Raw genomic sequence first — 14,550 nt, 5'->3', positions numbered from 1 at the left:
GTGATTGAGCGTTGGTATGTGGTTTCATGTAAGTATGCATATTAGAATTAATGTTTTTCTTGTAATCTAACGCCATCATGTCCAGTACTACTGATCTACAGGAATTCCATTTATCCAGGTTAGTCCTTAGGTAGAATAACTGTGATAATTTTACATTGTTAGAATTGTAGTATGTGGATTTGATGACATTGTTTCTATATATAACGGAACTATCCTTTTCACAAGATAAAGTGTATACAATATTTGTGTTTGGTATCAGATTGAAAAAGTTGTGCAATACTGACAAATATTTAAATGGATTATCATCATGTTTTCCAGTAAATAGTATCACATAGTCAGACTTCGTCATACGTTTACATTGTGAGACAATATCGGGAGTCAATATATCAGTTACAGTGGCATACGGCTTAATATAAGATGTTATGAAGTAATCTGGCCCGAGTAATTTCTCCAGAACCTTTCGTAGATGTCTTCCAGTTTCATCGCTTAAGAGTACTACCTTGTGTTTCTTAATAGCGGTATCGGTTTTGTTAGTAGTATGTGTTTGGCGATATTGATAAGATATTCGAGCATTGGTGGCTTTGGCAGTATTAATCTCAGTGTCCTCATGTTTATGTAATGGCGATGCAACTAAAGGTTGAGTCATAGTTGATGTATCATTTTTATGGTTTTGTTGAAGTTGATGTGCAGTACGTTCAATATTTGCAGAGGAGGATTTTAGGGTCAAAATATTTGTTGATATATCTTGAAGGTTTCTATTAGGTTCATTAATACTCTCTGTGGTATGTATATTCTTTGTGTTACTTCGCCTCATGTGATCTTTCTTCCGAGAGGGACTAGAACTGCATAGCTCTTTCAAACGCTCATTATTTGTATTAGAAACATGCAGTTTATTTTTTAGATCGTTATTTTCTAGATGTAATCTTATAATGTCCTGGTTCGCAGATTCTAGCTCTTTTTTTAGGTTTAGGATTGAAACTTTAAGTTTATCAAATTCCTCATCATGCGTTATAGTAACATCCGGACAACTTCTATTGTGTCTACCCGTAAGCGCTACGGTATCTTCATCTTCTGAATCTGAGAGTGTATCAGACAGTGAGTGAAATGAGTTTTCTATAGAAACGTTACAGCGTATTTTTTTACGGGTTGTTATGTTATTACTATTTTCGTTGAAATCTGGCGACATTTCGGACAGCTGTTTTGTTCTACCAGTGATACAAGGCGTACATCTCCAACTCTCTTTGTTCTCACGTGACATTGCATAGAAGCGTTTCTCTGTTCCAGCACATGCTAGATCGAAGGTATTATTACAACGGGAGCAAGTTAGGTAAGTCCACCTTGGCAATAATTGTTTACATGTATAGCACTGTTTTTCCATTTTTACCAATATAATACGATTGTCCATACAACAATAAAACAAGAGAGAACTAACTACACTTTATTGATTTTGTTTACCAACTCCTCACAATTAACGAAAAATGTTTTTAAGAAAATATATATTTCAAAAAGAGTTTTTTAAATGCGTCCACTCGAGTGGGTTCGAACTCGGGTCTTACAAGCGATAGACTCATGCACTAGCCACTCGACCAATTCGTAATTAACAGTTATGGTGAAATTATTGAACTATATACAAATACTATCGGTCAGTAAGGGAAAAGTACGTTGGAACAGAAAATTTAAATTTATTCACTATTTCACCAAACAATTAACACTTTTTTGTATTGTTTCTCACTTTTAAAGTTAACAGAAAGGTTTTTTGCAATATTACATTAAGAATTATACGTGAGATATGGATTTATTACACTATTATTTTGTTTGTGATTTTCACCATAAATACTGCATAATTATTGCCACAAACACTTTCACACAGCCATTACAAGGATCTTAATACATTTATACTATTTACACAACAGGAAGTTAAGATTTACATTTAATATTAATTAAAAATTATAGACTCGATGTTTACCGTGACAGCGCCACCTGTCGGACCTGAGGAATAGGAAAATAAATTAATTTACAATGCAAAAAATAGATTTGTAGAACAAAAAGTACTTACGGCCTATGTTCTTATACTCGTAAAAACTTTTATTATAGGAGTAATTAATTTGAAAGAATGCTAATTTTTCTTTTAATCGCTTCTTTAGCGCCGCAACTTTTATCTACTTTGTTTGAATTACTTTCGCCCGAGCAGTTCGCGGCAAGTTCGCCAAACATTTTTATACAAAGTTATATCACTTTTTTATTTAGAACAAAGCCATTGTATGAAAAATTGGGAAAGCTATGCAAATTTCATCACAATTAATAATTTAATGACTTCATACAAAACGTTGTTGTATTTGATACAAACAGCAATAAGTTATGTATAATCCTGAAGTTGATTTTAACTGTTTTGTTGTAAACTTTTGGAAATCAATTTGAAATAGGTAATTTATTTAAATTGAATCGAAGCCCGAACGTATTTAGGGAGATAGGTTTCCCTTCAAATATTATTCAAGTCAAACACAACAAACCTAATCTTTTTCAGACGCTTATTGTCTTGGGCGATAAGCATCGTAGTACGATGTTACTTTTATCTTTTTTTCCCAGAGCATCTGAAACGCGTTCTCTATTTTCGCATGTGGAAAGTACTACAAAATATTTTTTCGTAAACGTCAATCCAGCTCGTGTTGGAAACAGAATGAGTAATGTCCATTGGTCCCGTGATGCTCAATAGAGATCCAATATGAGCGAAATTGAATTAGTGGCCCGGAAAAGGCAGACTACCTGCGCTACGGGTAAAATAAAGATTCGTCAGTTAGATCCCATGAAATTACTATTTATTTTAGGAATACGGAAAAGAGGCGGATTTGGTGCATATAGTTGGATTATCCACCTACCTACAAGAGCAGAAAATATATGCTATAGCTTAGTTCTTTAATCAATATGTATAACATAAGTACCTAATTAGTCTTCTTCTATCGTGTGGATTTTGAGGTGAATTACCAACCTCATCAACCCTGGTGAGGGTTATTATTGAGTCGCCAAAGGCCCCTGACGTGGCACATGTTACGACTACGTACTTACATCAGTAAGTAATAACCGGGACCAACGGCTTAACGTGCCTTCCGAAGCACGGATCTTTTTACTTTTTGGACAATCAATTGATTAATTAGACATGCCGATGGTTCATTTCGAACTTTTCAAATATGCGACTGTGTAAAAAGTGTTGCTATTCACAATAAACTCATCATCTCCCTAGTATTATCCCGTTTTTCATAGGAACCGCTTACCTAACCTGAAGATTTGACAGGTCCGGTTTTTTACAGAAGTGACTGCCGTTCTGACCTTCCAACCCACGAGGAAAAAACTAGCCCAATACATGTCAAACACCACACACACAGGTAGGTGCCTATTCACAGTCATCATCATCAATTTAAGAGCCACGCTCTTGACCGCTCTTGTCTCTTTCCATTCCAGTCTATCACAGTCCAATTCCTTGACTTCGCTATAAGACACGACGTTAACCTTTTCTTTAATCTGTTTACAATACAATAGTAAAATGAAATAGCTCAGTCTGATCCTCTCACGGACAATTTAACTATAACTAATCTATATTGCTTAAAGTCGAATGTAAAATAAAATATTGTATTGTTATGGACAATACACTTACTAAGACTTAAATGATAGTTCAAAAGCAAGTTGAAACATTCAAACGCATGGACACCTTTGAAAGTCACCTTTTGTCAAACATCTTGGCTCTAAGTAGGTCCGCATAACGTAATCAAGAGCTGTACCTGTGCCTATAGACTCGCAGCCGTAACGGTAAAGCTAGCGTGAAATTATTCTGCAGTCAGTCGCAAAGCAGAGGAGAGGGAAATTAAATCGTATGGAAACAAGTCAGTGGCGGAGCCAAATAAATCTAGCTTACAGCTGTATTGGCGCTCTGACGGCATGTTTGCTGAAAAACTACGAGCGAGCCTCCGGCGAGCCGACGTGCTCCTGTCCAAACGAATGATAGCTTTGAAAGAGATGCGAATTATTATCTCGAGGTTTTAATTTATACATTCATACTCCATAAAAAGTAACCGTGGTCCTCTGGATTACCGACTTACTTCTCAAACAGAGAGAGATTTTCACGAATGAGTTATTAATTTATCTTAGGTAAGTGCACTGATCACTAAAACAGTTGGTTCGACCATTATACACGGCGATACGGCTCACGGCCTATTACGTCTAACAGAAAGTTCGGTGAGGCGTGGGTAGGTACTTAGTTCATCTTGCGATGGAGTACCTCTGACTACCCCAATTGGGATATAGTCGTGAGCTTATGTTATGTTACAGAGGTACATAAACTCACATTCGTAATCTTCAATGTTCACGAAGTCCTAAGATGGATAATGATGAACCTTTTGACAAATGATAAACATGTTAGGAAGGACACAATCGGTTTTCCGGATTTTTCGACATGCCCGGGAAAACAAACTGAACGCGTTTTATATTTGATCACATATTAATTTATGTAAATACTTTACTTTAAGAATATTTTATCGAATTTCGCGTAATTAGAATTTTTAAGTAAGTAGTAAGTAATTATCTAGTGATAATAAGATGTCTTGTAAGATAAAAGAATTTATTTACACCATAAACAAAACAGTTACATAACAAAAATATGAGAAGAATATGAAACAAAACAAATAAAATTAAAATTAATTATTGAACAAATTAATTAATTAATTATTGACTTGTAATGTATTATTTAGATAACCATCAACGGAGAATTAAAAAATCTGCTATCTATTTCTGTATAGAGAACCAAGCAAAGAAAGTGATTTAATAATGTCTCATAGCTCTACCCACCCCAATGGTAATTACGGGTTTCAGTTTATATATCGGGGCTTTGCTAGGAGGTTTGCTAAAAAACTTGAAGCAACGCTCTGCAGAAGCTCGACGTATTTGTGCCCAACCGAGAGCTTTGAGAACGATACGGATTATATTCCGTGAATGTTTTATGAATTTATTTTTGCGTGATTTACCAAAGTCAGAACAAAGTCGATTTTTTCTTCAATCTATGGATGTTGTAAACAAATAATGATTGAATAACGCGGTTATCATAATTTTTAGTTTTATTTTTATTTATTTTCATAATTCTTAAACAATATCTTTACCCAATGCGATATCGATAAATAAATGGGATTAAATATTTTATAAAATAAAGTATAAATGACATCTAGTACCCACTGAAATGATTTAGAGACCGTTCTGTGAATTTCACCACCGAACAAGTAAATAAGTCAACATCGTAGTTACGTTCCGCTATATCATTAATGTAGCGCAAGGCCCTAGTGACAGGAGCACAGTCCCCCATGTTCGTTCTCGAGGGCTGCACCCGAAACATTTGCGATCTCATAATTAAAACACATAATAACGGGTTCTTACCGCGTTTAAATCAGGGATATGAGACTCTATGATGATGGGTTATGAGGGATGTGGGTAAGAACCCGTTATTATGTGTTTTAATTATGATTGAATAACGAACAAAACGATTAATCTTATAAGTAAGAAAATATTTTTATGTCACGTCCATCCAAGGGCTAATATCAAGGGCTAACAAAAAGAATAGTGTTTTGTAGAACTAAGTTTTTCTCTAGTACTGAGTTTCAATTACGTGAAAAACTGGTTAACTAAGGAGATGATGATGACTTGATGACGTATATAAGTATTACGAAATACTTATTTTTGCAGTGCAGCTCTTCCTTTCTAAGACTCGAATAATACGGGTAAAGTTCTTTAGAAACGTCTAAAAGTATGTAAGTATATTCTCACGATAGCGATAAAGCGGTTTGAACGATCGATTTTTGCCAGCTTACCTGGAGATCAGACTCAAAGTGGCGGCTCGTACACCAAACGGAAAAGAATGTTCGGAAAATAATATGTAAGAAGAAATACCTACTTGCCTTTCCTTCATACATAAGTACATAGGTACTATCAAGTGCAAATGTCCAATCAGTTTCTTAATATGCTGGTTGCACTTGACGCCTTCTGATAGGTAACGTGTCGTTTCTGTAATAGACTACAAACACCCACAAATATATCAATTTTATAATTATGATGACTATGGTTCATAATTTCACTACTGTTTACAATTTGAAAGGTGCTCGGTAGCTCAGTGGTTATAACGCCCGAGGAAGACGAGGTGAACCCCACAACTCCTTCCGTTGCATTTTGTTTCTTTGTTTATTTATTGTACTTATCGTGTTTTATATTGCTAAGTAATTATTTCTTTTTATTTAATAATTACTTCAATAAAATGTAACTAGATTAGATTAGTAACTAGAACACGACTTTTGGGTATTTCAAAGTAAACACAATTTAAATAATAATTGTAACTGAATTATGTGTGATCCATACAGCACAGAACCGATTACGGTGCGCTGGTAACAAACATCTTCAAGTGCTATTTGTTTATTATTTTGGATCATCCAATGACCTACTTACAATTAGATACAATTACATCTTCCACCCATTATTATTTTGATCAAGAAGACAAGCAATATAAATAGCAAAATAATTCTTTACAATAATTCTTTACAAAATAATGTGATCCAAATATCAAGCGGAATTATTTTTATAGATGCCCCTTCCATTACATTGTATTATGTACCCGAGTACTAATGAGAAAATAGGTCATTATCACTTTAAAGCTGTACAGCGACATCTACATATTATATTGTTTTTGGTGAACGTAGCCTGGAAAATCCGTCATTACAAAGGAAAAAAGTAACTCATTTCGAATAATAATATTCAATTTACCTGCTTATAGATTTTTATACTACTACCATAGAATAACTACCTACTTAACATGCCTTCCTATAACTAATTACGAATACAAAGTTGTCTTTGTTATAATAAAATAAAATAATAGTTGAATTTGTCAAAAATGTAAAAAGAACATTATATTATAAATCTCGATTGAAATGCCCGTTTCTTCAAATGTCCCGTTTGAAATGATCTATTCATAACACAAAAAAAAATTAGTAATTTGCTTCCGACTGTATTATGTCGTTATGTCTGTTGTTATGATATGTGATGATGATGAATGTTATTATGTCGCAAATTATATTTTTTTATCAAAACGATTATCAAATTATTCTTTTATAGAAAATTTAATTGGGTAAGTAAGTGCCTAATTAAAATTTGTATGCTGAGGAATACAAATTAATGTTAGAATATTGTCACTCGTCACAATAATGTTGTATCCATATCGCCTCCGGGATTTATATTTGGCTTTTTCTTCTTCTCTCGTGTGGTCTGTGATTGTAAGATCTGCCTGAACTGGACGGATTAGCTTAGTACTTAGGCAGGAGTGAAACGTTATTATTCTATTTCGGTACCTCACGGAAAATTATATAGTGCTTCAGAAATAGCACTGCTGCAGATTTCGAGCCCCAACTATGAATGTTACCAAAACTTTTAATGGACTGCATTCAGCCTCAATACTAAACTGCCTCCTTTTGCGCACGAGCTACAACTTAAAAGCTTAACATTCCCGCGAAAATAAAATTTACCAATGCTTTATAAAGTTATTTATTGAATAGGCACCTAGTTTGCATAAACCAAACAAGTACTCGTATCTCCATAATAGTGCCTACTTTCTCTCTTTTTTCTAGCCTATGGAGTCCTGCTTCTGAGCAACGCCCTCGAGAGAGGGGTCTCTTTTTACCCAGTTCCGTAACTAGGCAGATGTTTTGCGAGTTCCCTGTAAAGGCACCCAGATCATCTTTCCATCATTTTTGGACCTGCCTGTTTCTTAGAAAATACAAATGACAAAATGTTATATATAATGTTAGTCGTACAACAGTATTAATTTAATAAGTAGGTACAGCTATCGTAGAGCTTAAGCGCAGTAAAAAGGCAACAAACAATTCACATGCTCAGACAACGGTAGGATTAAAGTCAGTTGTATTAATCGTCCGAGGCGAGGCTCGCTCCTAGCGTTCAATTGGTTGTCTTCAGAGAGGCGCCTGTTTTCAATACACCTCCAAATTGCTCCATTAAAACTTCCCCAACTGCCTTCAAGCTGAATTGTTAACGCTTCCCGACTACCGAAATATTAGACAATGACAAAATTGTCGATTTCCATTATTGTTTTTCTTTTTTGTAAATCGTTCAAGAGGAAACCCTTTTTCATTAAAACTCTACTTATCTCATTCATTCGATCGTGAAAAGCGGATTTTTAAGTATTTTATACTGTCGTTTACATTTTCTTAGAGCATACTTTTATGCTCTTCATAATGTTATTCATAATTTTGTTAAAAATCAGTGTCTAGAATATACTTGAAGGAAAATGTTTACAGTGGAGCGCAAAGTTTTCTAAGCTGGGAGTTTAGCGAGGTGGCTTCAAATTTCCAGGGGAAGAAAAGATTTTTTAAGCTGTGTAATCATCCAGTGCAACGTTAAACTTTTACTACCATTTGGCACACTTTCAAAGTAACATACCTTGGAGTGGAGGGTTTTATCTTTTTGCATTTCGATTAACATGCGCTCGCTTTCCGTTTTGTATGCGTTTTATTAATGGACTCTGCTGCGACTGGATTTTTCCAAAAAGGAAGCTGGTGTACTTGTAAATACTTCGCCAGTAATACTGTTGAACGGATTAATATTTTCGCAACAGAATTTTACGAGGAACATGGCATTTAAATCGTGAATGTAGTACTTTAGTCTCCATGAGTCTATTAATGTCTCTTACTTTATTCTTAAGATTGGCGAACAAAATTTGAGTGAAAATGTACATTAGGGAATAAGAATATTTAATAACCTTTGTAAGTAAAAACTAAACAATGCAAAGTATAATACACAATTATAAGGAATGGAAATATAAAAGTTTTTATTAGTTTTTCAAGTATTTTGTGGTTCAAAATGATGCACTTAGTTGAGAGTTTCCGCCAGCAATAAAAGCGTTGTTGTACTAAAGTTTCAGTTTAGATTACTTTGCAAGCTTGAAGAAGGAAATAAAATTAATTCAGAGTCAAAATTAAAGAACTTTTATTCATATAATAAGGTAATTACATAACACCTCTGCATGCATCAACACACTCTTCCTTATACACTATATTTTTGAGATACCTAATTATATTCTGACTGCAGCGACGCAAAATTATAGATAGAACTTGCAATATGCTAGTTTCCAACTAGTCAAATCAGTTACTTGTTACCATTCCAAACGTCAAACACGAAATTACTAAGGAGATTGTATGAAAAGCACACTGTGAGGTCATAGAAAAAGGTGATAAAATGTCGAACTTATAATAACGTTTTTCTTGATTGAAAATTTATGAATAAGTTAAATAGAAAAATAAATGTTTTTCGTAAGTTTTAGATCTGTCTTTATTTAGTAAGCAGAATTTCATAACTTATCTTGAACTTAGTACACGACCCAGATAAAATAATTTGTCGCGTAAACGTTGTATGCTGTCTACCTATACCTAAGTAGCTTGGTAGGTATGGGCAAGGTATGTACAAGGTAGTCAGGAGGAGGGAAGTAGTAACTGCAAGATAAGTCGTTGCTCGCATAAAAGGCCCGGCACTAATGTTTGTATAAATCGCGTTCACTGGTCTGCCTCCATAGGTGTTTTGAATGCGAGGCCAAATTGACTCCATTAAAAGTTTTGAAAGCGCTCGTAGCTTAGATAATTTAGTGGGCGAGTTATGCCTTCTATAAAAGCATGCGTCGGCGTAGAAAACTAATGAATTTATGTTCGTGTTTATCTTTCCGGGTTTAACTTTGAGCATGCCAAGTTGGGTTCATTTCGACAATGCTCTCTGCAAGGAAATCTGCGAATGTCATAACGCGGTGTCGGGTACTCAGTTATTTAAATTTCTATTTCACATATACGAAAGCGTATTGTTGCGGTGCTGTTTCCGAGACGAGAATTTTCCTCCGCATCGTTAAAATATAATTTGGAGAGTACGTACTAACAAGACACTGTCATGTACCGAAACTCGGGGAGGTAAGGTGTAAGTTGGTAAGTAAGGTCTTTAAGGCGTTTTTGTATAAAGGTAATAATTGTAACTTACTTCTTACTTACTTTTAATTTCATTTTCGGGATTTTTTTTTTATACTTAGTCAACTTACATTATTTCAATACCTCATTTCCAATAGCTGTTATCTTACAAAACATCATTATTTTAGAATAATTTAGCTTGCAATAGTAAGCATCAAAATAATCCATAGGTACCTATCTAGCAGCTTGAAATCGGAACTTTCTTGTTGTCTTTTTACATCGTTAGTCCAATAGAGCAATACACAGCACTACCCTAGTTTTTTCAGTCGACTTTATAGGTTAAAGCTTCGTTCAAATCGTATAATTGCATCGTGTACAAACTTTTCAGTTGGAAACAGGTAGCCGGTGGCATCGCTGGGGACACGAACATAATTGATAAGAGAGTACGGACACAGGACGCAGTAATTAGGGAACGGGGAAGCAATTAGGACTTTAATAGGACTGCTATGTTCGCGGCCGTATAGGTACGTTTGCGTCACTAATATTATTACGTCGCTTTGTTATAGGATGCATTTAGTTTTTATTCCCATTATCGTCGTGTAATCGAGTCGAGGAACGAGCTCTTGCTTTGTAACAATAACCACTAAGTGCCTACATTAAAGTATAGGTACCCTGCACTCATTCTTCGTTAGATTTTAATGAGATGTACAATAACAGTAGATAATTTCAAAATGATCCTTCTTGTTATTGAGGAGCTCTTTATCAACCCGTAATGAACTAGCCACGAAGGACTCTTTAACATCTACAACGTAATGAAGACTCTTCTGCTAGTACAGTCATGAGCAATATAATGTACCCACTTTAGGACTCTGTCGCACTAACATATTTGACATTTAGTGAGACTTACAGTTCAATTTGACAAAAAAGTTAATGTGACATGGTACCAAAGTGTACATATTAATGCTCGTGACCGTACCTCGGATACTAGTTAGCTACTTACCTACTTAGTAATGTATGTACCTACCTAATACTTAGTATATTAGTACTTTTATTAAATATATTTATTACACTTTAATAACAATGATTTTTAACTTAATAATCCAAAATTAATGAATTTATTTTTTTATTTATTAAAGTCAAAGTTTTATTTAGTAAAGTTATACCTATGCACATGCGTCATGTCTCAATAATCCACCTCGTGTCATTCTTGGCGCAAAGGTGCCCATCATACTAGCCCCGTTTCCACGCTGGATAGCGATGGACAACCGTTGCACAAGGTATATGAACCGGAGCGGGCGTCATAACCACATTCTCTCAATCGCCGGCCCACCTCAGCCACAAATTAAATGCCTTCGCCTCTGCACACCAGGAGCCTGCAGCTTCCACCGCGAACGGCACGAAAATATATTTAATAACTAATAAAACAAACCATACCTGCACAAATAATTCTATAGAAATAAGGATCACTGAAAACACCACCACAAGGACTAAGTAGGTACCTACTACTTAACTATCTGCGAAAATGATTAGTGTTACTTAGGTAGGTAGGTACCTAGGTACATAGTCTTATTACTTAATTAAGACATGATACACAAAATAATAGGTAGGAAAGCGCTTAATCTAGTTAGGTAGGTACCATTACAAGCTCTCTCAAAGTAAGATTTTAATGTCAGAAGAAGGCATGTTTCTGACAAAAAGAAAATCGAACCGATCAGAAGCAAGATCGCAATTAGCACGCCTGTAATTGAGCGCTAGTCGCAAGTGACACTTGAAAAGCTGCGGTTTACTGTTAATCTCGGTTCGACTTTATTAAAAATTCGTTTAATTTTGCCTTTTGAAATCAGATACATACCTACCTATCATCTACCTATAGATTATTATAAAAATTTGGTTAATTATTTGACTTGCAAATCAAATAGGTACAAGTAGGTAGCTATTAGTTGTTTTAGCTGCTGAAAGATATTAGTAGCTTTCAGGCATTATTTATTATACATTAATATTTATGTCCTCCAGAATATTTTTTTAAAATAAGTAACCGTATAATTTGTTCCTATTTGTATAATTTAGTTATCTACCTAAACAATTAGGTACGTTGTCTTACACTGCAAATGTTGTGTGCACCTGTAGGTAATTGGCTTATGTAACAGTTCAATTTATTTTGTTTTATTTAATGTTTTATTATAAATAAGCTGATGGTGTACCCTTTTGTAGATAAATAAATATAGGTAGGTAGGAACATCAATGACTGAAAGTTACAAAAAATTAAAATGGCCATCTAGTAATAATTTAAAGAACTACGAATAAACTTTAAAAACAAGATTATCCGTTAGATGGCAGCATAGTCTCTACAAGAAACAAGTAAAAAACTAAACAGAGATAGCTTAAAAGCAAGCTATATATCGCTATCAATGTTATGTGAACCATGTAGTGCTGGAATTGTTTATGTAAACGGCACGGCACATTTGAAAAAAAAAAGAATGATAAGTGTTGCCAACTTTTAATATTCTAACAAACTTATATTTATATATAAATATTATATAAATATTTTAATACTTCATTCTATATTGGAAAACAGTCATGGTCTAAGTAACCATTGGCCCCGATTCCTGCAGACACCGCCTAATTTTATTTTAAGTTATATCCGTAATTTTCATATCCGTCGAAAAGGAAAGGGACGGATGATTCACAGCTCTTAATTTTAGGAAGAATGAGTAAATGAATGATAACCCGGGCGAATAATAATAATAATAATAATTTGCAATAGTCCTACACGAACCGGGGATTGTCTTTGGGTGCACTCCCATAATGCATACAGGGATAATCGCCGGTTGGTGTCACACCACATTTAGATTAAACTGTCTTAAGGGGCCTCTACGTGTTGGCTTCGGCCCCACCCACGCCTTCCAAAAGTCCGGGCCTCCATAGGCCCGAGATATGAAAAAGACATACAATAATAATAATATTATCTTTATTTCGTACCATTAAAGCCTTAAATATATGACAATATTTGTTTACATTTATAAATATGTAGTTACAGGCTGTGACATAATTGCTATGGATACCAGCTACCATCCAAAAGTTGTATGCAAAAGCCAAAAGTGAGGGTGCTGACAATGAATATTGTTATAAGTAATATTAAAAATTTGAATGATATCAAGTTATCAATAAAAAGAGAAAATAATAATTAATAGTTAAGGTAAAATGCAACTTGTTATGTGCGTGCGTGTGTGTGTGTGTGTGTGTGTGTGTGTGCGTGCGTGTGTGTGTGTGTGTGTGTGTGTGTGTGTGTGTGTGTGCGTGCGTGTGTGTGTGTGTTGTGTGAGGTGTATCTACTTGTATATTATTATGTTTACTAAAGGTAATCAACCAACAGGTTTAAGTAAATTCTCCGTGTCATAATATGATAGTCTTTGTAACCATTTGGTAACAGCCTTTTTGCAAAGTAGTGTTGATTGGGAGTGAATGGAAAGATTACGTTGAAGCGTGTTGTACAGAAAGGGACCCAAAAAGCAGAAGAATCTATGGCTACAACTGGTATTGAAGAAGGAAGATTTTGCGACTAAGTGGTTACGCCTTGTATATGTAACGTCGATGTCAACGGAAGTCTGGGAGTGTTGCATAAGTATAGTATGAAGAATGAACAGTTGTCGGACGGTAAGTACGTCACATACCTCATAGAGTAGAGAGGTGGAAAATAGCACAGGTTTGAATGTAGCTACTTTTAACAGTGCCCTTTGTGCACGTTCTACAGATTTGAAAATGGTTTTTGGTGCACCGCCCCATGTAGTGATGCAATAAATAAGTATTGATTGACAAAGTGCTATGTAAATCATTTTTAAAGTTGGAGGGTCTGCTACATGTCTTAAATGTTTAAATACAAATATTAATTTACGGACTCTATTTGATATGAGGCTAATGTGTGAGTTACAAGTGAGGTTGCTATCTATACGTATAAGGACTCCGAGGTATTTAGTGCTATTAGTTCTTTCTATTTTAGGACAATTACAAGGTGAAGTATGAGGGATTTGAGTGGAGTGTGCAGCGATGGTAAATATTGCCGGGTCAGGAAGATGTTTATTACGCAAAGTAAAAATCATATGCTTTGTTTTGTCTACGTTTAAGGTGAGCAGGTTTTGGTTCAACCAATCAGACACTAAATTGAACCCGTTTTGGGCTAAATTATACACTTCCTTCCACGAGTTCCCCGAGAAAAGTAAAACAGTGTCGTCGGCAAAAGAAAACAGTTCCCCATTGTCAAGATGTAATTGACACAGGTCGTTAATGTAAGTTAGAATCAAAAAGGTATGTCGCTGGTATGCAATCCGTTTGACGTGCTGTCTACTTACCTGTGTCGGGTTACTGACTGATGAAAAATCTTTAGACGGTTGTTTTAGATTTGTCCTTAAAATTGACGTGTGTTCCATAAATTTTATGCTTGTCGATTACCCGTCCTTTTCCTTTTCGGCGGATAAGAAAATGACAGATATAACTTAAAATAAAATTAGATGGTATTTACAGGAATTAGCACCATTGTCTAATTATAAGTACCTATTATAAAACAACCACTCAT

The sequence above is a fragment of the Pectinophora gossypiella genome, chromosome 10 (assembly GCF_024362695.1).
Source record: "Pectinophora gossypiella chromosome 10, ilPecGoss1.1, whole genome shotgun sequence".
Taxonomy (NCBI): Eukaryota; Metazoa; Arthropoda; class Insecta; order Lepidoptera; family Gelechiidae; genus Pectinophora; species Pectinophora gossypiella.
This window is presented reverse-complemented; position numbering follows the sequence as displayed.